The sequence below is a fragment of the Salvelinus namaycush genome, chromosome 17, assembly GCF_016432855.1.
Source record: "Salvelinus namaycush isolate Seneca chromosome 17, SaNama_1.0, whole genome shotgun sequence".
NCBI classification, from domain to species: domain Eukaryota; kingdom Metazoa; phylum Chordata; class Actinopteri; order Salmoniformes; family Salmonidae; genus Salvelinus; species Salvelinus namaycush.
In genome coordinates this window covers 15,400,926-15,426,622 of record NC_052323.1, presented here as the reverse complement: position 1 = coordinate 15,426,622, position 25,697 = coordinate 15,400,926, and the positions used below count along the sequence as shown (strand labels likewise).

The 25,697-nt window shown below is 44.8% G+C and overlaps 1 protein-coding gene across 1 annotated transcript in view; it reads right to left on the bottom strand.

Annotated features, from left to right (window-relative positions):
* The window catches only part of LOC120062327 (disks large homolog 3-like), a 129,498-nt gene that overhangs the window by 53,431 nt on the left and 50,370 nt on the right, over positions 1-25,697 (bottom strand). The window lies entirely within an intron of this gene.

The window sequence follows — 25,697 nt, the reverse complement described above, 5'->3', positions numbered from 1 at the left end:
TGTGGCAGCTAGGAGCCAGTAAGTGAATGCCATGGGAACAGTCTCGTGTGTGTCTCGCTGGGGATGGGTGGATGATGGCTACAGTAGGTGTGAGGACTGAGCATGAGGAGTGGGGAAAAGAGACCAGTGGTGTTATTATTGCCTGTTTCTGTGTTAGACTCCATTTGAACAAACTGTGTGTGTGTTGGGACCATTGGGCCATCACCTAGGATATCACAATCATCTCTTCCTGTCCGCTACTTTCACTACCTGTTGTAAATCGCTGGAAATGACAACTTGAAGTCTGGGATCCAACACTACGTCTATGTTTTGATTGCCACCCATAACGCGGACGACGCTGGGCCAATTGTGCACCGTCCTATGGGAATGAACCCGGGTCTGTAGTAACGCCTCTAGCACTGCGATTTTTTCCAGGGAAAACCAGATGTTTAAGTTATTAGTTATTGTGAAACACGTCAATTCTGGTCTTCATTTTGACAGTTCGTTGCAAAAGTGATATATTTTGGTCTTTTAGTAGTAAATCTAGCTCTTTTGGTAGTTTAACTCTACCATTGACATCATGATGTTTACGTCATCTCGAGGGGTTCGGTATGAAATACACTCCCTTCTAGATGTACACTCCCTTCGTAACAAGAAATAAACGACAACGGTAGTCATGTCAACTCGTATTATTCCCTAATGGCTATGAGTGAATTGTGGTGCAGTCCGTTAAGAAAAGTTGGCTCATAGTTCAATGGTTGCGAATTCTAATCCCACATGGGTTAGTTATCTTTTTTTGTTTCTCAAATCCTTCATTTACAATATTCATCCTGTGCCCACACACTTCTAATTCTGAAAAGTGAAAGCATACCTGTTGTAGGTTTTTATACAGTACCCACGACCAATATGTCAAAAAAAGAGCTACTGCGTAAATACTGCAGTGCAGGTTGGATTGAATTGAGCCCCTAATATTCATTTTCAAGATGATGATGCACTTTTCTTCCCAACACAATACCGCAATAAATGTAAATCCACACTTCAATGTTTTTTTTGCACACTGGGATTCCAACTTACACTGCAAGTGGCAATAGATGGCAGGAACTCGGCGCCTTATCAATGTGAGACGTATATGTTCGCGATGCACATCATTTTATTATCATAGCCTGACAGTGGACTTCTGGTAAGTATGCTTTAGTGAGAAGGTGTTGGGATCTACTACGTTTAACCACACCCAAAATGAATATTTATGAGCAATTCCCCCCACCCACAACCTCTCACTTGAAAGCATTTTTTTGTTGTTGAAGAGGTTGGGCAAGGCTGAAATCGGAGTTAAGAGTTACCCTTTAAAGCTAATTTCCTGCAATTCTAAAAATGTTGCCATGTCTTATGTGTGTTCATATAATACCAGGGGTTGAGATCTGACTGAGTTCATAAAGAAATCGTGACCCGTGGTACGTATTGACCTCACTCTGGGTCTGGATCCGGACCACAGTCCTCCTGTTGAATATGGCTGGTCTATAAGGTCAGTAAGACACAAAAACTGATCCATTCCTGGATTTGATCAGAAATAGATCTCAATCCGACTGTTCAGGCTCCATTACGCCCCCTAGTGGCTGGCGTTCATTTCTCAACATCTCATGCATGTTGTATCAGAGGAGATGTTCTGGTCCTGTGGAGGGGGCACAAGTAAAAACAGAGTGCAGGAGAGGGCACTGCAAAGACATGCCTCTCACAGCAGCAGTTATCAACATAATTTCTTCTTAGAAAACGTCCCCTCGCAAGGATCTGATGTGAATGCTGTTCTCAGTTAAATGTTACAGAAAGACTAGCAGCTCTCAGTAGAGAAGAAGACAGAGGAGGAGCAGGACATAGCACCAGTAGACTGGAATGGACACAGAGCGTAATGGCCTCTCCTTATAAGTCTGGAATGTTGGACCACTGGCTGTTCTCTCTATTGATCTGATTGAGCTGTGGGGGTAAGGGGATGCTGCTTCTGTGGCAGCTAGGGGACCAAGGCTGCCTGAAGTCCAGCAGAAAGGAGCTACTGGTCCCTCACTACCTCCACATCCCCCTGCCTCCCCTCACTGTCTCCCTCCAGTATTCACTATTCACACATTACCAGATTCTTAGGGCTTTTTGATGTGGAGCCACTCCTATTGATCCCAATTGATTCTAATCTTGTTCCTCCAACCTCTATCGCCACACACGATGAGCACACATGCATTCTCCATGTTTTGGCTGCGTGATGTGGCAGCCTATGGCCTGTCATATTACATATACACCTAACTACTTTAAATGCGTCAAGGGGTCGTTGCAGCTACGGGCTGATTGCTTTCATGGCACAGACTCTCGTTCGTTCATTTATTTCCGTAGCATCTCTCCACCTTAGCGACGGCATCGAAGGTTCACTTGAGAGAAGTTTTGAAAAAGTTTTTCCCGTACATACACGGCTCTTGTATTCATACCTGGCACTTCTTTCACACAGGACTCACAGGAGGTGCACGTGCGGTGCAACACTCCAATATAACAGGTCACAGCCTGAGAGAAAAGAACCACACAATTTATTACACAGCTCCAGTTATAAGTCCTTTGATGCTGGGCCATGGTATATAAGTACACAGACATACAATTAGAGGTGTATGTTTGTGCATTTAAGCCTCACTCCCTTTGATTGGCATCATTCATTATCCAACATGCAAGCTGCTAAACCCCAGTTTGTCTCGTTATCGTTCCAGAGCTTCGTTATTTTATTTTCACTCGGTGACTTCTCTTATCACGCAAACGCCTCTTAAAATCCAGCGTAAAAGCTACATACTGTAGACGTGACCTCTTCCTCAGATCTGCAGTATAGTTTCATGGCTCTGGCGAGCTGTGACGTCCCTCACTCGGCACAAACGTCCCTCACTCGGCACAATCATGGCTTGTAACCTGCATATGGATGAACAGATACTCGCGACAGTGCTTGTGTGTGCACGTCTTTCATGTACTGCACACATTTAGGCATTTCCTATTTATCATAAAAATACAGGGCAGAAATGTTCTTATCAGACCTAAACCAAAAGGTTTAAGGTAGCAGCAGCTCCCTTTACATGCTTTTAGAAGTATGTGTGTGTGTTTTAGATATGCACAGTGTGCCACAGCACCATAGACTGTGGGGAGACACCCAGGCCTTTAAGAGGTCTATTCATCCCCCACAGCCAATAGGTCCCAGTGAACAGCCAGTGAACAGTAGAGAGACGGAGCCTGAGGGCCACAGTGGGGACTATTTCTGCTCTGTCACTGTACTGGACTAAACTAGCGAACTGAATCCAGTGCCATAGCCAAGGGACCACAAAAGACAAGCACAACAGCAGGAACAAAATTGTTTATCAAAAGCAGCAGAGAGGTTACTTCCTAGCCGGCTAATCAATGATAATAAAAAAATATATAAACCTCATAGGGTTTCAAGACTGTCCGTCTGAAAATAAAAATGGCATCCTTGTCTGGGATTGAAGCGGGTAATCCCATTATCTGTATCACCCTTAACAAGCAAACAAAAAGAAAGGGGAAAATAATCTCTGTGTGTGTAATCCTAAATCCGCCATAGAGTGGTGTGTAGTCTCTGAAGTGGGAGTTGGGTTGGAGGAGGAGAGGGCTGATGAGCAGCGTGGGGCCGTGGGGCCAGGGCAACACAGCTTTATGACATAGCTACAGAAGCAGACAGCTTGTTCTTTCTGCTGGGACTAAGAGAGCCCTGGACAGGCCACGTCCTTGAGAGAGAGGCTTACACAGTCTGATCTCTAGGCTCACAGAGGTCAAGATAAACACACATTTACAATACCAGGGTACAGTGCCGTGTGTGTGTGTGTAAATATGTGAGTGTGTGTGTGCGTGTGTGTGTGTGTGTGTGTATCAGGGATTGTGGAGGTTAAATGGGGATGGCTGGCGGATGAGGTGAAAGGGCAGAGGGTAACAGGGGAGGACGCCGGTTAAAAAAGTTGGCGACGGTCCAAATGTGGTATAAGGGTGTGACTGAGCTGCATGGGGGGAATTAACCAAATCTGGATAAGATTATCATAAAATCCCTTGATTTCCTTTTAATTCAAATCATTAAATGCTGTTTTCCCAGCCATCTGTCGCTGTTCACTTTTGTCCACCTGCAGCTCAGGACTCAGGGCAGGCTTGGAGAGGACACACACACATAAAGACAAACACATACACACACACCCTGCTCAGGCTGCTCTCCCAACAGGACTGACTGTACAACCATTACAACCAACCAATCCCAAATGACCAACATAACAGACAAAAACACTCATGTCTATCTGTATACATCCATGTGTTCACATTAGTGTCCTCCAAATTGTTATCTATCGATTTATTGATCCATCCATCCATTCCCCCTCCCTCCCTCCCTCCCTCCCTCCCTCCCTCCCTCCATCTCTCGTTCCCTCCATCCACCCATCCTTCCTTCCTTCCCTCCCTCCCTCCCTATTTTCATCCATCCATCATCCTTTGTTCCATCCATCCATCCCTTATTCCATTCATCCCTCCCTCTCTCCATCTCCCCTCCCTCCCTCCCTCCCTCCCTCCCTCCCTCCCTCCCTCCCTCCCTCCCTCCCTCCCTCCCTCCCTCCCTCCCTCCCTCCGTCCATCCCTCCCTCCCTTCATCCCTCCCTCCCTCCTTCCTTCCATCCGTCCATCTATTAATGTATGATTCTTGTTTCCTCATGTATTATCTCAAAACAGCACTGCACCTTACAGCACTGAGTTGGCTCGGGACTGCAAAGCTACAAAGACTCCCACTAAACCTTGGCAAGCGTAGGGCACAGGCTTCGTCCAAATTGTTAAATAATCAATGTGTTCCCATGACAACCAGTGCTCGCCCCGCATTGGCTGCACGGCCCGCTTAGCTGCCTCTCCCTGGTTCACCTCTCAGGACGCTGACTGCAGCTTATGCGTCTCTGTCACACATGCGTGGCCATGGGCTCAGCATCAGCTTGGCTGGCCTGCCTGCACACTGCCTGTCTGTCCACATCGCATTAGGACTGTAGCTACAATCCTCCCCCTGCAATGAATGAATGAAACAGCAGAGGGGCCAGCAGGAATGGTCTGGCTTGGGGAGAGACTGTCATTTACAGATCTCTACTAAATACTGGCAATCAGAGCCCACACGCCCATACACCCTCTGTCTCCACTACCTAGCTAGAGTACAACTTCAAAAAATCTTATTTTGTAAATGAAGTGAGGCTACACCTTTAAATTGTTCATCTGATTAATTTCCGATTTTTCATTACAGTTACGATTCATTCTCTGAATAATTACATGAAAATACCTATTATTATCATATAAACTCCATGTGTATACCAGTGAAAACAGTATCGTAAAATAAAGTACAAACAATATTAGCCTATATATGATGATGTCATATGTTGGCACTGCAATAGATAGCGAGGCCCTGCCTCAAATGAAATCCAAGCTCCTCCTCATGCAGCAGTATTTCTATGGTGTTTTTAACTCCTTGAGTTCCCTGGGGTACAGGAGGGTTTGGCATGTGCATAGCAACGAGATGCTGACAAGACAATAGGTTATTGTTCCTTAGCAGACATCTCCATCCTCCTTTACAGAGCACACTGATACTGTATGGCAGCCCTGTATGGCAGCCTAATGGCAACATCACAGTGAAATATGACAGTGCCTCTGATCCATTACAGGGTAATGGAGGCTGCTCTGTCTGAAGATATGTGTACCATTAGGAGATGCTTTCCCTCTGCCGTCACTCATTCGTGCTGATTACTAATATATAGACATTGTGTGCCCAAGACCAATAGAGTCAATCTTAACCTTCCCTACAGTACCTAGTAGGCTTGGGCGGTATCCAGATTCTCATACCTTCATACCGACCTTGTGCCATACCGGGATATTCGGTAATACCAGCACTGAACACAAGGGGGGCTGTTTTCAAACCTCACTAACACTACGTAATCTAATGTTTAGTAATGCTAACAAGTATATGGAAAAATAGTGAAAAAATGATGAAACTATACTGAATATATTCATGTCACAAATAATTGATTAAAACACACCGTTTTGCATTGAAGGTCTACAGTAGCCTCAACAGCACTCTGTAGGTTAGCACCATGGTGTAGCCAGAGGACAGCTAGTTTCCGTCCTCCTCTAGTACATTGACTTCAATACAAAACCTATGAGACTTGTGATTCCATAGTCTTACTCAGTAATTATGACAACTTCCAGAGGACATCCTCCAACCTATCAGAGCTCTTGCAGCATGAACTGACATGTTGTCCACCCAATTAAAGGATCAGAGAATGAAACTAGCAGTGAAAGCATAAGCTACAGCTAGCAAGCACTGCAGTATTTAAAATGTGGTGAGTAGTTGACTCAAAGAGAGAGAAAGACAATAGTTAAACTGTTTTGAACAAATACATATCATTAAAAAAAAGGAGAAGCAATAGAGAGAGAGAGAGAGAGAAAGAGCTAGATATATTTCATTTCCCCCCCTTTCATTTAGCTAGCAAATACAGCTAGCTAGCTAGTTTAGCCTACTCACCCGGCTGAAACAGAGAGGGATGCTATGTTAGCTAGCTGGCTATGGCTATCCAACACTGGAACTCTTCCAAGTCAAGGTAATCTTTTGGTTTTATTCATTTATTGCCACAGGGGCCCGCCGGTTTAACTGCTAAACTGCGTGCTAACTGTACACTGTACTGCATGATTGTAGAGGGTTTACTAATGCGTTAGTTCTATTAGCTATGTTGTTGACTTGACGTTAGCTAATATGGTGACAACGATGTAAGTGGTGTGTAGCGGTTATGATATGAAGGTTTGGCTTGGAACGGTTTTTCGCCTGGTCACAGACAGCTGATGCATTGTGCACTGAAGTCCACAAGCAAAGGGAAAAGGTGAGCGGAGGAGAGCGAGTAGATGCAAGAAGCAATTATATAATGATCTGGCTGCTTTGAAAGTGAACTGTGTTTGCATGTGATCAAGGGTGTATTCATTCCGCCAATTCTGTTGAAAAAATATCTTAAACAGATGCAAACGGAACATACCTGAATTTGACCAATATAAACTCTTGTTTGAACTGTTGGACTAATGATTACACCTTAGATCAGCTAGATGCAAGCAAGATTGTGCACGGTGGTATTGAATGTGTCAATGTCTGTCACCTTGATTACTCAAATTTATCTCGACCTGTGCATCTATGTTGTAAACTTTCATTCATAGGCTAGGTTGTAGCAACCTCGTGATGGGTATAGAGAAAACGTTTGTATCATGTAGTAAGTAGCCTAAACCTATCAATTTTACATTGAGCTGGGTGAATGGAATATGAATGACAGTCATCCAATATGCTGTAATAGAAATAATGCCATGCTCATACATTTTTTTTAATCCTCCCTCATCTTAAACAGCACCGACCACCACTGGTATACAAGTAACAACAAAATGCTACTCACAGTATTCTGCATGCACAAAACAAATATTAGCCAGCAAGGGTCTTGATCCAGAAGGGGGTTCTCTGCTGTTACCAAGCGAATGCTTGATTTTGGAAGCTAACCACTTAGCAAATCAAATGCCCAACTGCAGAGCATTTAGCACATTTGAAACAGTTAACTTAATAGTTGTAAGATATCTAGCAGGAAAACATATAGTAGTGAATTCCATACTGTAACTAGATCACTTGGCGCATGCTGCACAACAGTGAGTGACAAGGCTCCGGTTTCTTGTTGTTGTGTGCTTGTAAACAAACACCATGTGACACGTGACTGGGGACCACCATGAGCTTCATAATGATGTGACAGGTGACTGGGGACCACCATGAGCTTCATAATGATGTGACAGGTGACTGGGGACCACCATGAGCTTCATAATAATGTGACAGGTGACTGGGGACCACCATGAGCTTCATAATGATGTGACAGGTGACTGAGGACCACCATGAGCTTCATAATGATGTGACAGGTGACTGGGGACCACCATGATCTTCATAATAATGTGACAGGTGACTGGGGACCACCATGAGCTTCATAATAATGTGACACGTGACTGGGGACCACCATGAGCTTCATAATGATGTGACAGGTGACTGGGGACCACCATGATCTTCATAATGATGTGACAGGTGACTGGGGACCACCATGAGCTTCATAATGATGTGACAGGTGACTGGGGACCACCATGATCTTCATAATAATGTGACACGTGACTGGGGACCACCATGAGCTTCATAATAATGTGACAGGTGACTGGGGACCACCATGAGCTTCATAATAATGTGACAGGTGACTGGGGACCACCATGAGCTTCATAATGATGTGACAGGTGACTGGGGACCACCATGAGCTTCATAATGATGTGACAGGTGACTGGGGACCACCATGAGCTTCATAATAATGTGACAGGTGACTGGGGACCACCATGATCTTCATAATAATGTGACAGGTGACTGGGGACCACCATGAGCTTCATAATAATGTGACAGGTGACTGGGGACCACCATGAGCTTCATAATGATGTGACAGGTGACTGGGGACCACCATGAGCTTCATAATAATGTGACAGGTGACTGGGGACCACCATGAGCTTCATAATGATGTGACAGGTGACTGGGGACCACCATGAGCTTCATAATAATGTGACAGGTGACTGGGGACCACCATGAGCTTCATAATGATGTAACAGGTGACTGGGGACCACCATGAGCTTCATAATGATGTGACAGGTGACTGGGGACCACCATGAGCTTCATAATGATGTGACAGGTGACTGGGGACCACCATGAGCTTCATAAAGATGTGACAGGTGACTGGGGACCACCATGAGCTTCATAATGGTGTGACATGTGACTGGGGACCACCATGATTTTGTATTGCACAAGTTGATTGCAGGTATTTCCTTGTAAAGTAGCTACAAATATTCAGATGTATTAAAACATTTCAAATAAATAGTTTGAAGGTATTGAAAAAACATCCCATGGCTATTTCCAAATACCCTGGTATCTGGTATATACGGTATACTGCTCAAGCCTAGTACCTACTGATGCTTACAAAACAATGGTTCCATACACTATATATACAAAAGTATGTGAACACCCCTTCAAATGAGTGGATTCGGCTATTTCAGTCACACCTGTTGCTGACAGGTGTATAAAATCAAGCACACAGCCATGCAATCTTCATAGACAAACATTGGCAGTAGAATGGCCTTACTGAAGAGCTCAGTGACTTTCACTGTGGCACCGTCATAGGATGCCACCTTTCCACCAAGTCAGTTTGTAAAATGTCTGCCCTGCTAGAGCTGCCCCCGTCAACTGTAAGTGCTGTTAGTGTGAAGTGGAAACGTCTAGGAGCAACAATGTCTCAGCTGCAAAGTGGTAGGCCACACAAGCTCACAGAACGGGACCACTGAGTGCTGAAGCTCGTAGCGCGTAAAAATCGTCTGTCCTCAGTTGGGACCACCGAGTTCCAAACTTCCTCTGGAAGAAAAGTAACCACAAGAACTGTTAGTCGTGAGCTTCATGAAATGGGTTTCCATGGCCGAACTGCCGCACACAAGCCTAAGATCACCATGCGCAATGCCAAGTGATGTGAAGCTCAGCGCCATTGGACTCTGGAGCAGTGGAAACGCGTTCTCTGGAGTGATGAATCACACTTCACCATCTGGCAGTCCGACGGACGAATCTGGGTTTGGCGGATGCCAGGAGAAAATTACCTGTCCGAATGCATAGTGCCAACTGTAAAGTTTGGTGGAGGAGAAATAATGGTCTGGGGTTGTTTTTCATGTTTCGGGCTAGGCCCCTTAGTTCCAGTGAAGGGAAATATTAACGCTACAGCATACAATGACATTCTAGACGATACTGTGCTTCCAACTTTGTGGCAACCGTTTAGGGAAGGCCCTTTCCTGGTTCAGCATGACAATGCCGTGCATAAAGCAAGGTCCATACAGAAATGGTTTGTCGAGATCGGTGTGGAAGAACTTGACTGACCTGCACAGAGCCCTGACCTCAACCCCATCGAACACCCTTGGGATGATTTGGAAGCCCGACTGTGGGCCATGCCTAATTGCCCAACATCAGTGCCTGACCTCAGTGCCCGACCTCACTGATGCTCTTGTGGCTGAATGTAAGCAAGTCCCTGCAGCAATGTTCCAACATCTAGTGGAAAGCCTTCCCAGAAGACTGGAGGCTGTTAAAGCAGTTAAAGGGGGACCACTCCATATTAATGACCATGATTTTGGAATTAGACGTTCGACGAGCAGGTGTCCACATACTTTTGGTGATGTAGCGTATCAATACAACGTCATCTACAATTACTTGTCTCGGTGAGCTGGTCAGTGTGTTGTAAGCCGTGCTGGGTTTGTGTGTTTCCTGCAGAAGGTGGGATGAGAGGCACAGTCAGTTGGTCGGTGGTGCCTCATTCTGTTCCTCGGGTCTTCATTGGCCTCTTGTATGCCACGCTGCAGTGCAATCAATACCTATTCAATTACCATGCACCCAACATCTTATTCACGCTGAGCTGATGCCCCGCTCACTATCAGAAGGACCAGGGGAGAGGAGAGGAGGAGAGAAGGAGATAGAAGGGAGAGGAGGAAGGGAGCGAGAGAAGGAGAGAAGGAGAGAGAGAAGGGACAGACAGATGGACAGTATATAGAACCTGCTCTTGTTGAACCTTAGTGTTGTATTCTCCATTAGTGTTCCATTCTCCCTTAGTGTTCCATTCTCCCTAAGTGTTCCATTCTCCCCTTAGTGTTCCATTCTCCCTGAGTGTTCTATTCCCCCTTAGTGTTCCATTGTCTCTTACTGTTCCATTCTCCCTAAGTGTTCCATTCTCCCTTAGTGTTCCATTCTCCCCTTAGTGTTCCATTCTCCCCGTAGCGTATCCATTCTCCCTTAGTGTTCCATTCTCCCTAAGTGTTCCATTCTCCCCTTAGTGTTTCATTCTCCCCTTAGTGTTCCATTCTCCCCGTAGCGTTCCATTCTCCCTTAGTGTTCCATTCTCCCTAAGTGTTCCGATCCTCATTCTCCCTTAGTGTTCCATTCTTCTCATAGCGTTCCATTCTCCCTTAGTGGTCCATTCTCCCTAAGTGTTCCATTCTCCCCTAGTGTTCCATTCTCCCTAAGTGTTCCATTCTCCCTAAGTGTTCCATTCCCCCTTATTGTTCCATTCTCCCTTAGTGTTGGAGGGCCAGTAGGAGGCACTATTTTCTATGGTCAAAAGGGTGCTGTTAAATGGGTGTCCTGACTCTCTGTGGTCACTAAAGATCTCATGGCACTTATCATAAGAGTAGGGATGTTAACCCCAGTGTCCTGGATAAATTCCCAATCTGGCCCTCATACCATCATGGCCACCTAATCATCCCCAGCTTCCAATTGTCTAATTTCTCGCCCCTCCTCTCCCCTGTAGCTATTCCACAGGTTTTTGCTGTAAATGAGAATGTGTTCTCAGTCAACTAACCTGGTAAAATACTGTATATTTATTTATTTTTAAACAAGGAAATTAATTACTTCACTCATAAAGCAGGTCTATTAAACAACATGGTTTGCATGGGAAGAACAGATTTGATGCGAATGATTGGGCATTGTGACACGCAAACAGGCATGATGCTCTTTCGCTTTCTCACAGAGCGAGAATAACACGCACACACAGTCACAGTTTTAGGAAAGGATAATTAATAGGCGGTCACAGCTGTCAGCAGCATTCCCTCCTCATCTTGATGTAATATTACTAAAGTGTGCTCAGGCTTAGCTTCCTGTTTGGTCACGGTGAACGGCTCCAAATGAGCCTCAGAGAGGTGGCTAGTCTGACCTTCAGCCCAGCAGACACAGCCACACTTTGAAATTGTATTACTTATCACATGCCCCCCACACTTCACCACTCCCAGTGGATGCTTCAGAATTCATGATCCTGTTATTACGTGGTAATCAAGTTGGGGCATGGGAATGTGTGTCTGATGACTCCATGTACTGTATCTAGGCTGGTATATAGAGTAGGTGTGTATTGTATATGAATGGACTGTGTGTGTGTGTGTGTGTGTGTGTGTGTGTGTGTGTGTGTGTGTGTGTGTGTGTGTGTGTGTGTGTGTGTGTGTGTGTGTGTGTACTAAGCCTTACATCTGAGTGTGTGTTTGGGTGTGTCAAATCAAATCCAATCTTTTTTGCCACATGCTTGGTAAACAACAGGTGTCGACTAACGGTGAAATGCTTACTGACGGGCCCTTCCCAACAATGCAGTGTATGTATGCGTGAATGTGTATGTGTTGATACGTTCATGTACGCTCGTATTTAAACGTGTGTTGTATTGTGGTTGTCCATGTGTTGTATTGTGGTTGTCCATGTGTTGTATGAGGCTTGTCCATGTGTTGTATTGTGGTTGTCCATGTGTTGTATTAGGCTTGTCCATGTGTTGTATTGTGGTTGTCCATGTGTTGTATTGTGGTTGTCCATGTGTTGTATTGTGGTTGTCCATGTGTTGTATTGTGGTTGTCCATGTGTTGTATTAGGCTTGTCCATGTGTTGTATTGTGGTTGTCCATGTGTTGTATTGTGGTTGTCCATGTGTTGTATTGTGGTTGTCCATGTGTTGTATGAGGTTTGTCCATGTGTTGTATTGTGGTTGTCCATGTGTTGTATTGTGGTTGTCCATGTGTTGTATTGTGGTTGTCCATGTGTTGTATGAGGCTTGTCCATGTGTTGTATTGTGGTTGTCCATGTGTTGTATTGTGGTTGTCCATGTGTTGTATTAGGCTTGTCCATGTGTTGTATTGTGGTTGTCCATGTGTTGTATTAGGCTTGTCCATGTGTTGTATTGTGGTTGTCCATGTGTTGTATTAGGCTTGTCCATGTGTTGTATTGTGGTTGTCCATGTGTTGTATTAGGCTTGTCCATGTGTTGTATTGTGGTTGTCCATGTGTTGTATTAGGCTTGTCCATGTGTTGTATTGTGGTTGTCCATGTGTTGTATTAGTCTTGTCCATGTGTTGTATTAGGCTTGTCCATGTGTTGTGTTAGGCTTGTCAATGTGTTGTATTAGGGTTGTCCATGTGTTGTATTAGGCTTGTCCATGTGTTGTATTAGGGTTGTCCATGTGTTGTATTGTGGTTGTCCATGTGTTATATTAGGCTTGTCCATGTGTTGTATTAAGCTTGCCCATGTGTTGTATTAGGCTTGTCCATGTGTTGTATTAGGCTTGTCCATGTGTTGTATTGTGGTTGTCCATGTGTTATATTAGGCTTGTCCATGTGTTGTATTAGGCTTGTCCATGTGTTGTATTAGGCTTGTCCATGTGTTGTATTAGGCTTGTCCATGTGTTGTATTAGGGTTGTCCATGTGTTGTATTAGGCTTGTCCATGTGTTATATTAGGCTTGTCCATGTGTTGTATTAGGCTTGTCCATGTATTGTATTAGGCTTGTCCATGTGTTGTATTAGGCTTGTCCATGTGTTGTATGAGGCTTGTCCATGTGTTGTATTAGGCTTGTCCATGTGTTGTATTAGGCTTGTCCATGTGTTGTATTAGGCTTGTCCATGTGTTGTATTAGGGTTGTCCATGTGTTGTATTAGGCTTGTCCATGTGTTGTATTAGGCTTGTCCATGTGTTGTATTAGGCTTGTCCATGTGTTGTATTAGGCTTGTCCATGTGTTGTATTAGGCTTGTCCATGTGTTGTATTAGGGTTGTCCATGTGTTGTATTGTGGTTGTCTATGTATTGTATTTAGGTTGTCCATGTCTTGTAATAGGGTTTTCCATGTGTTGTATTGTGGTTGTCTATGTGTTGTCAGTGTTTATTTTGTGGGATGCCCAGGGCAGTGGCAGCTGCTGCCTGGTCTGTGGATTACGCTGTGTGGTAAGAGAATCAGCAGAATCTGGGTTAATAATTTAATCTACCCCCACCCCACACCTCACTGTCCGCCTGATGCCTCTGGTGCCAGGTTACTTGACCCACCGCCATCCGTCCACACTACTCTAATCATTTCCACTCGCTATTACACGGAACCTGTCGGAATTGGCACACTATTCCCTATGTAGTGCACTACTTTTGACCACAGCCGGACTGCAACAGGCTCTGTCACTCCTTGATTGACAGGTTGCTTAAAATGACCACAAAAAGATGTTCGTCATTACATCGTTACGGGAAATTATGAAAAATACATAGAATTAATACACATTATTATTGCTAGAAATTCGGAGAGAACGGTGGATGCCCTTTCAAATCCATTAACATGGCCCACTGATCTGGAGGGGAGAAAACGTGTCATATGTACGCATCATCCTCAGTTTGCTTGGTATGATCCCGCCCCCACTGCTCCGTCTACATCAGAGGTCTCTGCAGATTGCTAGCTCGCAGGCAGCCCTCTCTCGGCTGGTTGCTACCCCTTGTTGCTAAGCTGAGAGCAACACGTGTTCCTCTGTGCTGTTTGGGATTCTGCCTGTACTGAGTGAGAGCCAGCGACAGTGTACAGCCCTACGCTGCCATTTTGAAGCTATCTGACGATTATAGTGTTATAATATTGTTTTGCCATCCATAGTCAATTACATTACCAAATAAAGGACTTTGTGTTCTGGTCATTGAACATAGGGGCTGTTTCTCTGGGATGCTAAGCGTCTCGTGATGTTATAGCCTTATTTTGGCAGCTTATTTTGGCACCACAGTGTGACCTTTGACCTTTGATTGTGTTGGTGTGCTGCTTTCGGGGCATTAGCTGAGCTGACAGCTTCCAAGCCATCCCTGCCTGAGCACCAACATACACAGTACCACCTATTTAAACACAAAAAAAACCTTGCCTCCAAAAAAAAACCCACCAAAACAAATGATTAATTTGTTTCTTTAAAAAAAATACCATAATTTCAATTATTAAGCTGAACCTGCGAGCCATGGGGAGATGGGGAGGGAAACAGAGAGAGGCAGTTGTTCGGTAGGGAGAAGTACACTGTACAGGAGAGGCTTAAAGGTGCTGGATGGTCAATCCGAAGTCTGCACTGGCCGTGCAGTATTTACGGTGATATGGCATCTGCAGAAGTCAGGGCATTCATACTTCTTGCGCTTCGCGGAGCAGTGCAGAGCTGTTGTGAAGGAAGTTGTCAAGGAAGTGAGTTTGTGTTTATACAGGACCTCCCGCCACCACCTACTGTCAACCAATCAGAGCTATACGCATTGTTACAAAACTTGGGAGGCGCACGGCGATGCGGTACAGAGCTCAAATTGGCTTCTGTACACCCTCCGTACGGAGCTTCCAACCACATTTTCAGTTTAAACATAAATTGGTCAGCACATACACCACAGATCCCCCCTGGAGAGCCACTGTTAAAACAACCAACGCCGATGACAGAGCCACATATGACCCTGGTCAGGATAGAGAGAGGATGGAGGGGCTGGTTCCAGGCAGTACCCCGTGGTACTAGAAACAGCCCAGCAGCCCTCTTCCCCATCCCCTTCCTCCCCTCCAGTCATCATGGCCCACAGAGCTCAGCAAGTCGACTGTGGAACACCCACACGCAGCTCCATTCACCGCCTGCCCCCCCGAGCTCTGCCCGCGTTCACTTTGGCTGGCAAAGCGTGTAGGTGTTGAAAGTGATGAAGAATTCCAGTAAAGTAGGACAATGGCGAGGCAACAAAAAGTGTGACACTACTTTCTACTGCGCAATTATGAATACATTCATGAGCACGTTTGTCCATATGCTGGTGTATTTACTGCCAAATGAAAAAATAAATGTCCTTTTGTTTCAAACGTTTGTATTACTTTGGGGATTGCCAAGCCAATCTGCCTCCTGTTGAGGTTCCAGACTTCCCTGTCTCTTCTTCTCCTGTAGAACACCTCAGGTTGGATCACGACACACAGGCTTCATGGAAGACCGTGTCACAGCACAGATCAGAGCACACTCAGAGTAGCCATCATTTGGGCATGGACACATGACACAAACACTGATCAGAGCAGACAGACAAGAGGCTTAAAAGTTGAAACATTTCAACATCTAGGCCTCAGATCTGATGATAAGGCATTTGTTCATAGAGTCCTTCAGTCAGACCAAGGGAAACGACATTGGAGCATGGGGCAAAAGTAAAATATTCAAATTCAATAATATTCTAAGCTTTAAATCAAGATTTTAATATACACTGAATGTACAAAAAATGTGGAACATAGACTGGCCAGGGGAATGCAGGTGAAAGCTATGATCCCTTATTGATGTCGCTTGTTAAATCCACTTCAATCAGTTAAGATGAAGGGGAGAAGACATGTTAAATAAGGATTTTTAAGCCTTGAGACAATTGAGACATGGATTGTGTATGTGTGCCAGTCAGAGGGTGAAGGGGCAAGACAAAAGATTGAAGTGCCTTTGAATGGGGTATGGTAGTAGGTGCCAGGAGCACTGGTTTCAGTGTGTCAAGAACTGCAACTGGGTTTTTCACGCTCAACAGTTTCCCGGGTGTATCAAGAATGATCCACCTAACTTGACACAACCGTGGAAAGCATTGGAGTCAACATCCCTGTGGAACACTTTTGACACCTTGTAGAGTCCACGCCCCGACGAATTGAGGCTGTTCTGGCAAAAAGGGGGTGCAAGAAATTATAATTAAGGTGGACCTAATGTTTGGTACACTCAGTGTACACACAAGAAGGTTACGATAAACAAGATAATTCCTTTAGTGTGCTAAGATCAAAGAAGCCTATCGTGGTAATTTAATATCTCCCATGAAGCAACTCTGTGGTAATTACATACGGTACATGACTCCAGCAGCTCATCGCTACCTAGTTCTCTCTTGAGGACGCTTAGAGGCGAGAGGAATAAGTGGATGTTTATAATTCTTTATATTGGCACAACACAGAGGAGGGTCATGACCTAAACATGAATAACAATACTTTGATGTATTCAATTGTAGTAGAAACATAATATGGATCTGTTATAACAGACATGAAAAGATGGCTAATACTATACTCCCTATGGCCATTCTAGCTGGGATGAGAGTTTTCGAACAGCTTTTCATCTCCTGGGCACAAGTGAGAGCAATCTGGCGTTGCGGTGTCATTGGCTTCCTTTTGATAATGCGCTGTAAATAGCAGCGCAACCACATGTAACCATGGCATTACCTTGTCAGCCTGCCTAGCGGAAACAGCATCCACAGGAGATGACATTCCAGGGTTCAAAGTGCACGGCCTGATTTTGCATCATTCCTCTCACTTCCAAGCTCCCCTCTCTCTCTCTCTCTCTCTCTCTCTCTCTCTCTCTCTCTCTCTCTCTCTCTCTCTCTCTCTCTCTCTCTCTCTCTCTCTCTCTCTCTCTCTCTCTCTCTCTCTCTCTCTCTCTCTCTCTCTCTCTCTCTCTCTCTCTCTCTCTCTCTCTCTCTCTCTCTCTCTCTCTCTCTCTCTCTCTCTCTCTCTCTCTCTCTCTCTCTCTCTCTCTGCCCATCCCTGCCAGGCACGTCATCAGGCTCAGAGATATTCCAATGAGCATATGCCTCGCTTGGATTTGTTTGATTACATCATTTGAATTTTAAATGGGGAATATTAATCCACATGAGCCCATATTGGGTTTTCTAAACTGTCTGATCATGATCTGCAGCCTCTCCAGCAGCCTATTCACAGCAAGGCTCTGGGGCTTGGCTGCCTGGAAGACCTCTCTGTGTTACACAAGTGGGACGCTAGGTAACACAGGAGAGGTGTAACGTCCTGACCAGAGTTCGTATGTGTTTTGCTTGTTTAGTGTTGGTCAGGACGTGAGCTGGGTGGGAATTCTATGTTGTGTGTCTAGTTCGTCTGTTTCTGTGTTCAGCCTAATATGGTTCTCAATCAGAGACAGCTGTCAATCGTTGTCCCTGATTGAGAATCATATATAGGTGGCTTGTTTTGTGTTGGGGATTGTGGGTGGTTGTTTCCTGTCTCTGTGTTTTTTGTCTGTACCAGATAGGTCTGTCTCGGTTTTTTCACATTTGTTATTTTGTATGTTGTTTGTAGTGTTCCACTTGTTCTTTAATTAAACATGTTGAACACTAGCCGCGCTGCACTTTGGTCCTCTCCTTCACCCCTGGAAGAAAGCCGTTACAAGAGGAGAGGGAAGCAGCACCACGACTAGAACCAGAATGGCTCCTCATTCCTCCGCTATCTGCCTCTACCTAAAACAGCATCCTTCTCTGCCTGTGCAATAGTAGTGGGAGCCTATAGGATTTATACTCTACATCTTAATTTTACATGTTTGTGAAATATTTATTTTAATGAAAACATGTATGTGTGTTTACTAGCTACATGTACTCCATATCTACAGTGGCATGAAAACATCCTTTGCTAAAAAAGGCCCTTTGCCCTGCTGTCTGCCTGCCTGCCTGCATTACTGCCTGCCTTACTGCCTGCCTGCCTTACTGCCTGCCTGCCTTAATGCCTGTCTGCCTGCCTTACTGCCTGCCTTACTGCCTGTCTGCCTACCTTACTGCCTGTCTTACTACCTGTCTGTTTGCCTGTCTTACTGCTTGCCTGTCTGCCTGCCTTACTCCCTGCCTACTTGCCTGCCTTACTGCCTGCCTTGCTGCCTGCCTTGCTGCCTGCACATAAACATTGCAGTCTCTCTCCATAATTAACTGAGCAGCAGAGCTTATGTACAGCTCTGGTTAAGATTGCACCATGGCAACACACTGGCTCCCCTCCTCTCCCCTCCCCTATTCTTTCTTCTCAACTCCCCTCTTCTTCCCTCTCCTCCCCTCCTCTCCTCAACTCCTCTCTTCTCCTCTTCCCTCCCCCTGCCCTCCCCTCCTCAAATGCTATCCCCTCCCCTCAGCTCCTCTCGTCTCATCTCTCTCTCCCTTCCTCACCTCTCCTCAAGCTCCTCCGCCCCAGCTTAAGACACCTTATGGCTTCACGTGTGGGAAGGCAGCGCTCAACATACTGTCTTACTTATTCTAACACAGGAATATATATGTACTAGGATATTATGTCATTCAGTTCAACTACAAATTAGGGCCATCTCCAAGATACAGTGCCTAACATCAGTGCTTAGACATCACGCAGTTGCCCTCAGTGAATCTTTGTTTGTAAAAGACTGGCAAGAGTGATATTGAGACACATGAATGATCAGGCCATTCAACTGATCGTTGATCATTTTCTGGGATTCATTGACACGAATAGCCCTGCACATTCAGAGACCAACGCTAGGAGCCTGAGCTCTGTGACATTACCATGGGCCAATAGACAGACTGAAATGACTGAGAGCAGGCAACCAACCCCAGGTTGAAGCCCATCCAGCCCTGGCTTTGCTGCTCCGAGTGTAAATGTAGCGAGCAGGCTGAGGCATCTTGCTATTTCGAAGGTTTAACGGGAGTTCACGTCTTTTTTCCTGTTTCCCGAAGCAGCCCTTCTGAAAATAGTAATCACTAACGTCACATAATAAACTGCTCTTCTTCTTTTATTCTGTTTATGCCAGATGCAATATGAAACACGAAGCAAATATCTTTTTTGTGCTTCTTCAAGCATCACAGCCCTTTCCTCACTTGTCACGAGTTTTGGGGGACTCAGGTTTCAAGAGGACACCATCAGCCTGAGGTTAAAGAGTCCACAGTTAAGCCTCAATACCCAACAGACAACAGGCCTGTACTGCATTCACTAGTGGTGGGCACCAATATCGATAATTTGATATGATATTGATATCGTTTGAGGGATATCAGTTTATCCTTTCTGCATGCAGGAACATGACTGTTCCTGCATGCACAAAACCCTCTCAACTTAGCAAACTTAAAAGGTTAGTGTGACATTTTAGCAACTAAGCCTTTTTTCCCTACTTATCCAGAGTCAGATGAACTCAAGGATACCATTTTGGATACTAGCATGCTAGTTGTTCCTGTAGACTTCCAGTCATTGTACTAACGCTAGTTAGCAATGGCTCCAGAAACTACCTTCAACTTCCTTCAAATTGCATGCAGAAACATACAAATGGTATCCATGAGTACATCTGACTCCGGGTAAGTAGAAAAAATTAATTGCCAAATGTCACACCGTCCCTTTAATTGCCTGCTCATAGTGCATTGATTGATGGCCATTGCATTCAGACTGGTTGGGTAGGTCTTAGGCTCCCAGAACATTCACACCTGGCCTAATGGCCAACAAGTGAACATTCACACAGTGGCAATGTTTTATTGAGGAGGGGGGGGGTATGATATCGATAATGGAAACATTTTACTGATCTCAATATGGACTTTCTATTCGGTGTCCATCACTAGTACTTACGAACAGCCGTATGGTTACACACCGTCTCCACGTCAAGGATTTTCCCCTGCAGTCTCTGAAATATCTGCCTCCAGAGAAAAACCCAAGGCTACTGCTTAAGTGAGGTTCAATTCGAGAGAGAAAAGACAGAATAAAGGTAACATTTCCACAAATTCCATCCGCATGTCACGTGCCCATGCATACCGCACGATCCCACCAACGTATTGGTAGGAGACTCACAAAAGCCAGTATTGGAAAGGGAGACGACATACTTGTGGTGTTTCCAGGTGGTAGTCGTGTATAAGCCCATAAAGATCTGAGGCATGGCTATCTAGTCCAGCAAAGTCATCCTAGTCACAACTCCTCTCCGTGCTACGTCTCATTAAACTAGGTCTTTATACTAGTCACCATTCAAACAGGCAAACATACATAGAATATATATGCAGTCTCTCCTAAAACCAGCTCTTCAGACCAACTCTATAACAGTAAAAAAAGACAGTCTAATCAACACTGGGATTTAGAATAATCCATGTTCACACCTCAACTACAATCCCCGACGTATTTATTTGGAAAGTGAAGCTAAAACTTTTAATTTGACTCCAGCATTTTGGATATGAGATCATATTTTTTATATGAGGCGACAGTACATAAGTCACCTTTTATTTGAGGGTATTTTCATGCTGTTAATGCATCTCTTCCCATGTGTAGCGTAGTCGCACTGAGTGCCATCCCCATAATGCATTATCCAAGCAGCCCTTCAGCCATTTGGTCTGCTGGCCTCTCCATTTTTTTCCTTCAGTTTTTCTTTATTTCTGTCATCCTCCTCCTCTGCCGTCTGTCTTTCTTATATATTGTCAGAATCAAAAGTTCCATTTTAGGGTGTCGACTAGCTACATAGTGAGGGTATGTTGCAGCAGGCTGCTTCAGCTCTGTGCTTCTGTATAATTAGCACAGCTTTTCTCTGCCATTTTAAGAGGATGTGCTCAAGCTGCCGTTTCATTAAAATACAGCCGCTATGCCTTTAAAACAATCACGTCTTTAATCTTTGAATACAGCTTTTTTTTACTTTCAAAATGAGGCCTTGACCAAATGTAATACATTAAAGGAAATGTTGAAGGTTGATCCGTGGTTGAAATCCGTGGATTACTTTTGACAAATCTAACAATGAAACTGTGGATAGATCTTTCTGAACCTGCTGTTCATTGCACATCTGTTTAACATAGCGCAATTGTTCTGGAATTATTCATGTTTTCAACGCCATTCCTGTAGTCTGTCTTATTCGTTTACATTGCCCTTTCTATTGGTCTTAGTCCATGTGTCTCTGCAAAATCAGTCGGCTCCTAAAGGGATGGACACAGTACAAGCACCATATAGCCACATATAGATGCATATGTTTTTCTGCCACTGCATTCTCCCTCCATCCCTCTCTCCCTTCTCCTCCCCAGTGAAAAGACAGGATGAGTGAGAGGGTGACTGACGTTATCCAAACATTTGTCTATGCTAGAGCACAGACCACATAATATCCTTTAACAGGCCCTTGGTTCATTATCAGTCATTATTACCTAGTGGATATATACTGTGTCTACCCATTGACCTTAATGTGCTCAAGATAGTGTCTCTCTCCCCTCCTCGCTCGCTCTCCCTCTCTCCCCTCCTCTCGCTCGCTCTCTCTCCCCTCCTCTCTCTCTCTATCTCTCCCCTCCTCTCTCTCTCTCTCTCCCTCCTCTCTCTCTCCCCTCCTCGCTCTCTCTCTCTTTCTCTGGGAAATGGAAACAGATATCCCAGCCTAGAGACAGAGAGGGTGAGAGAGATAAAGACAGAAAGAGAGAGCACAACCCTACCCGTTCCTGGTTACAAACAATACAAACAATCCCATCTTAATATCCTACGTCTCATAGCACTGTAGATGGGGTACACCGGCCTTGACATAGCTTATTCTGGATGTATTACATCTCTCCCTCTGTTCATCTAGGGTGTCTGTGAATATGCCATATTTGAGTGGAGGTTGGATGTCTGTCTGTGTCTTGTCTACACTGTATGATTGTATTGTTGTCCCTGAGGTACGCAGCTCTCTCCCTCATATTTCCTTTCCTCCCCTGGATTTGCATTAGTTCTGTAGTATGGGTGTATTTTACGGTGTTCATTAAGACCCCTAAGACACTGGCCTGCCCAATGTCTCAGGACTACAGAGCTGTACTATGCCTACGTAATATTTCCCTGTACTGTGTGGGCCTAAGTGTCATCTCTGCATCTCTCCGTCCCCTGACTGTACTGTATTTCAGATTTAGCCAAATTAAAAGTTTCAACTTCACTGTCCAAATAAACACGTAGGGGAGTATATATCCATGGTTGACGTTGAGGATTGGCAGTAGACCACATTGTTTTGATATTGAACAATAAACATCAACATTGAAGTAATGGCTCCAAAATGGATGCTGTTCTGTTAGTATAAAGATGGCATGATAATGTTACACTGAGTCATGGTGCCAACGCTCTATACTTCCAATGCTTAGAAATCAACCACACACCCAATTACCCACGAGTGCCGTGCCTCGGCCGCCAGTCATGAAGAAGATCACAATAGCAGTGAGCAGCAGAGGTGCTACACTGATGCATAAAGACAATTACATCAGTGCCCAATGAAGTTCTTATTGTTTTGCTGTGTCTGGCCCGCTGAGCCCAGCCAGCTCCAACATTGGGCTGCTGCCTGCTGACCATGTACTACTTAGAAACTTTGATAACATACCATGGTAATCCAGCACGTAATCTGGACAGACTCTGCTTGTGTTAAATCTGAAATACAGTACAGTCAGGGGACGGAGAGATGCAGAGATGACACTTAGGCCCACACAGTACAGGGAAATATTACGTAGACATAGTACAGCTCTGTAGTCCTGAGACATTGGGCAGGCCAGTGTCTTAGGGGTCTTAATGAACACCGTAAAATACACCCATACTACAGAACTAATGCAAATCCAGGGGAGGAAAGGAAATATGAGGGAGAGAGCTGCGTACCTCAGGGACAACAATACAATCATACAGTGTAGACAAGACACAGACAGACATCCAACCTCCACTCAAATATGGCATATTCACAGACACCCTAGATGAACAGAGGGAGAGATGTAATACATCCAGAATAAGCTATGTCAAGGCCGGTGTACCCCATCTACAGTGCTATGAGACGTAGGATATTAAGATGGGATTGTTTGTATTGTTTGTAACCAGGAACGGGTAGGGTTGTGCTCTCTCTTTCTGTCTTTATCTCTCTCGCCCTCTCTGTCTCTAGGCTGGGATATCTGTCTCCATTTCCCAGAGAGAGAGAGCGAGGAGGGGAGAGAGAGAGACACTATCTTGAGCACATTAAGATCAATGGGTAGACACAGTATATATCCACTAGGCAATAATGACTGATAATGAACCAAGGGCCTGTTAAAGGATATTATGTGGTCTGTGCTCTAGCATAGACAAATGTTTGGATAACGTCAGTCACCCTCTCACTCATCCTGTCTTTTCACTGGGGAGGAGAAGGGAGAGAGGGATGGAGGGAGAATGCAGTGGCAGAAAAACATATGCATCTATATGTGGCTATATGGTGCTTGTACTGTGTCCATCCCTTTAGGAGCCGACTGATTTTGCAGAGACACATGGACTAAGACCAATAGAAAGGGCAATGTAAACGAATAAGACAGACTACAGGAATGGCGTTGAAAACATGAATAATTCCAGACCAATTGCGCTATGTTAAACAGATGTGCAATGAACAGCAGGTTCAGAAAGATCTATCCACAGTTTCATTGTTAGATTTGTCAAAAGTAATCCACGGATTTCAACCACGGATCAACCTTCAACATTTCCTTTAATGTATTACATTTGGTCAAGGCCTCATTTCGAAAGAAAAAAAAGCTGTATTCAGTTGCTACTTCAAAGATTAAAGACGTGATTGTTTTAAAGGCATAGCGGCTGTATTTTAATGAAACGGCAGCTTGAGCACATCCTCTTAAAATGGCAGAGAAAAGCTGTGCTAATTATACAGAAGCACAGAGCTGAAGCAGCCTGCTGCAACATACCCTCACTATGTAGCTAGTCGACACCCTAAAATGGAACTTTTGATTCTGACAATGTATAAGAAAGACAGACGGCAGAGGAGGAGGATGACAGAAATAAAGAAAAACTGAAGGAAAAAAATGGAGAGGCCAGCAGACCAAATGGCTGAAGGGCTGCTTGGATAATGCATTATCGAGATGGCACTCAGTGTGACTACGCTACACATGGGAAGAGACGCATTGTCTGCTTCGCCAAATGTCCTCCTCACAAGACACAACTCTCCAGAAAATGGAAGACATCTAAATCTGTGCATTTCAGCTCTTCATCTTTAGCATCTAGTTTTCATTCAGCAGCTAAACGCCTCACGTTGCTGCATGAATAACAGCATCCCGTCAATGCTCAGATGAACCAAGCGACACCGTACTGCTACAACATTCTAGACGTGCAGGCCCTGGTCCACGCCGCTACAACACAGTACATGCATCCACTGGAGCCAGAGCTGCGTTTCTAAAATTGCGAGCCATGGAACAATAGCGCGGGGGCTGTTGAAAGCACCCACGGACACCCACAAAAAAAGAATTGGAGTCAGAAGGCTTGGGGATAGGCGCACTCTTCAGCGTTATCGATTGTGATGCATGCAGATTCTGTGGCAGCGTGGGGGTGTTCTAGTACGCTCTGGCCAGGATGTTAGTGCTGCGATCTGAAGCATACCCAGCCAAGAGCAATAGGAAAAGACTGTAGAAGCACCCTACATAAATCCTACAGCACTGTTTTCTGTACATATCCTTTAGTATTCATCATAGATTACAGCAGTAGGGGGCGTGACCATGTCCCCCATCATCACCCAATAAAAGGCCTATTCCTTCTCTTTTGTCTTCCTGTCAGAACAAGGGAACGATGGTTCCATTGCTGAATCAGGAAGTACAGTCCCGTTTTCTAGGCCAGTCGCTACTGTGATCAGCAAAAACAGCGAAACAAAACAAAGCAGGCAAGCAAACAAACAGCCCTTCCCCTCGCTCCTATCGTCCCTGGCTGATTGGCTGGCTGGCTGGGAGAGGCAGAGGGTTGGGCCCAGGCAGGTGCTCTGACAAACAGCATAGAAAGCAGACACAGCTGTATACACATACTGTACAAACAGCCCAATAAACACGTTACTCAAATTCTGCAGTATATGTTTTTATAAAGGACTCCACAAGATCGCTATGTTTTCATGATGGTTTGATTGCATCTGAGAAGCATATTTGTATTATATGCTGAGTACAATATGTATATTTACAGTAAGCCAAACGTTGAAACAAAGCAGGTCCACCTCTCTGTGAATGATGTGAAAAAGCAGCAGGTTTTACAGGAGGTATGGGAGGTGAGGTTATACCGCTCCAGTCCAGGGTCATAGTTAGACCAACACACCTGGCCGCCGTTCAGAAAAATGTTGAAAAAGTTTGACTTTTGTAAAAGTGCACATTAATATTGCAGCACACCTTCTGCCCTCTGTTT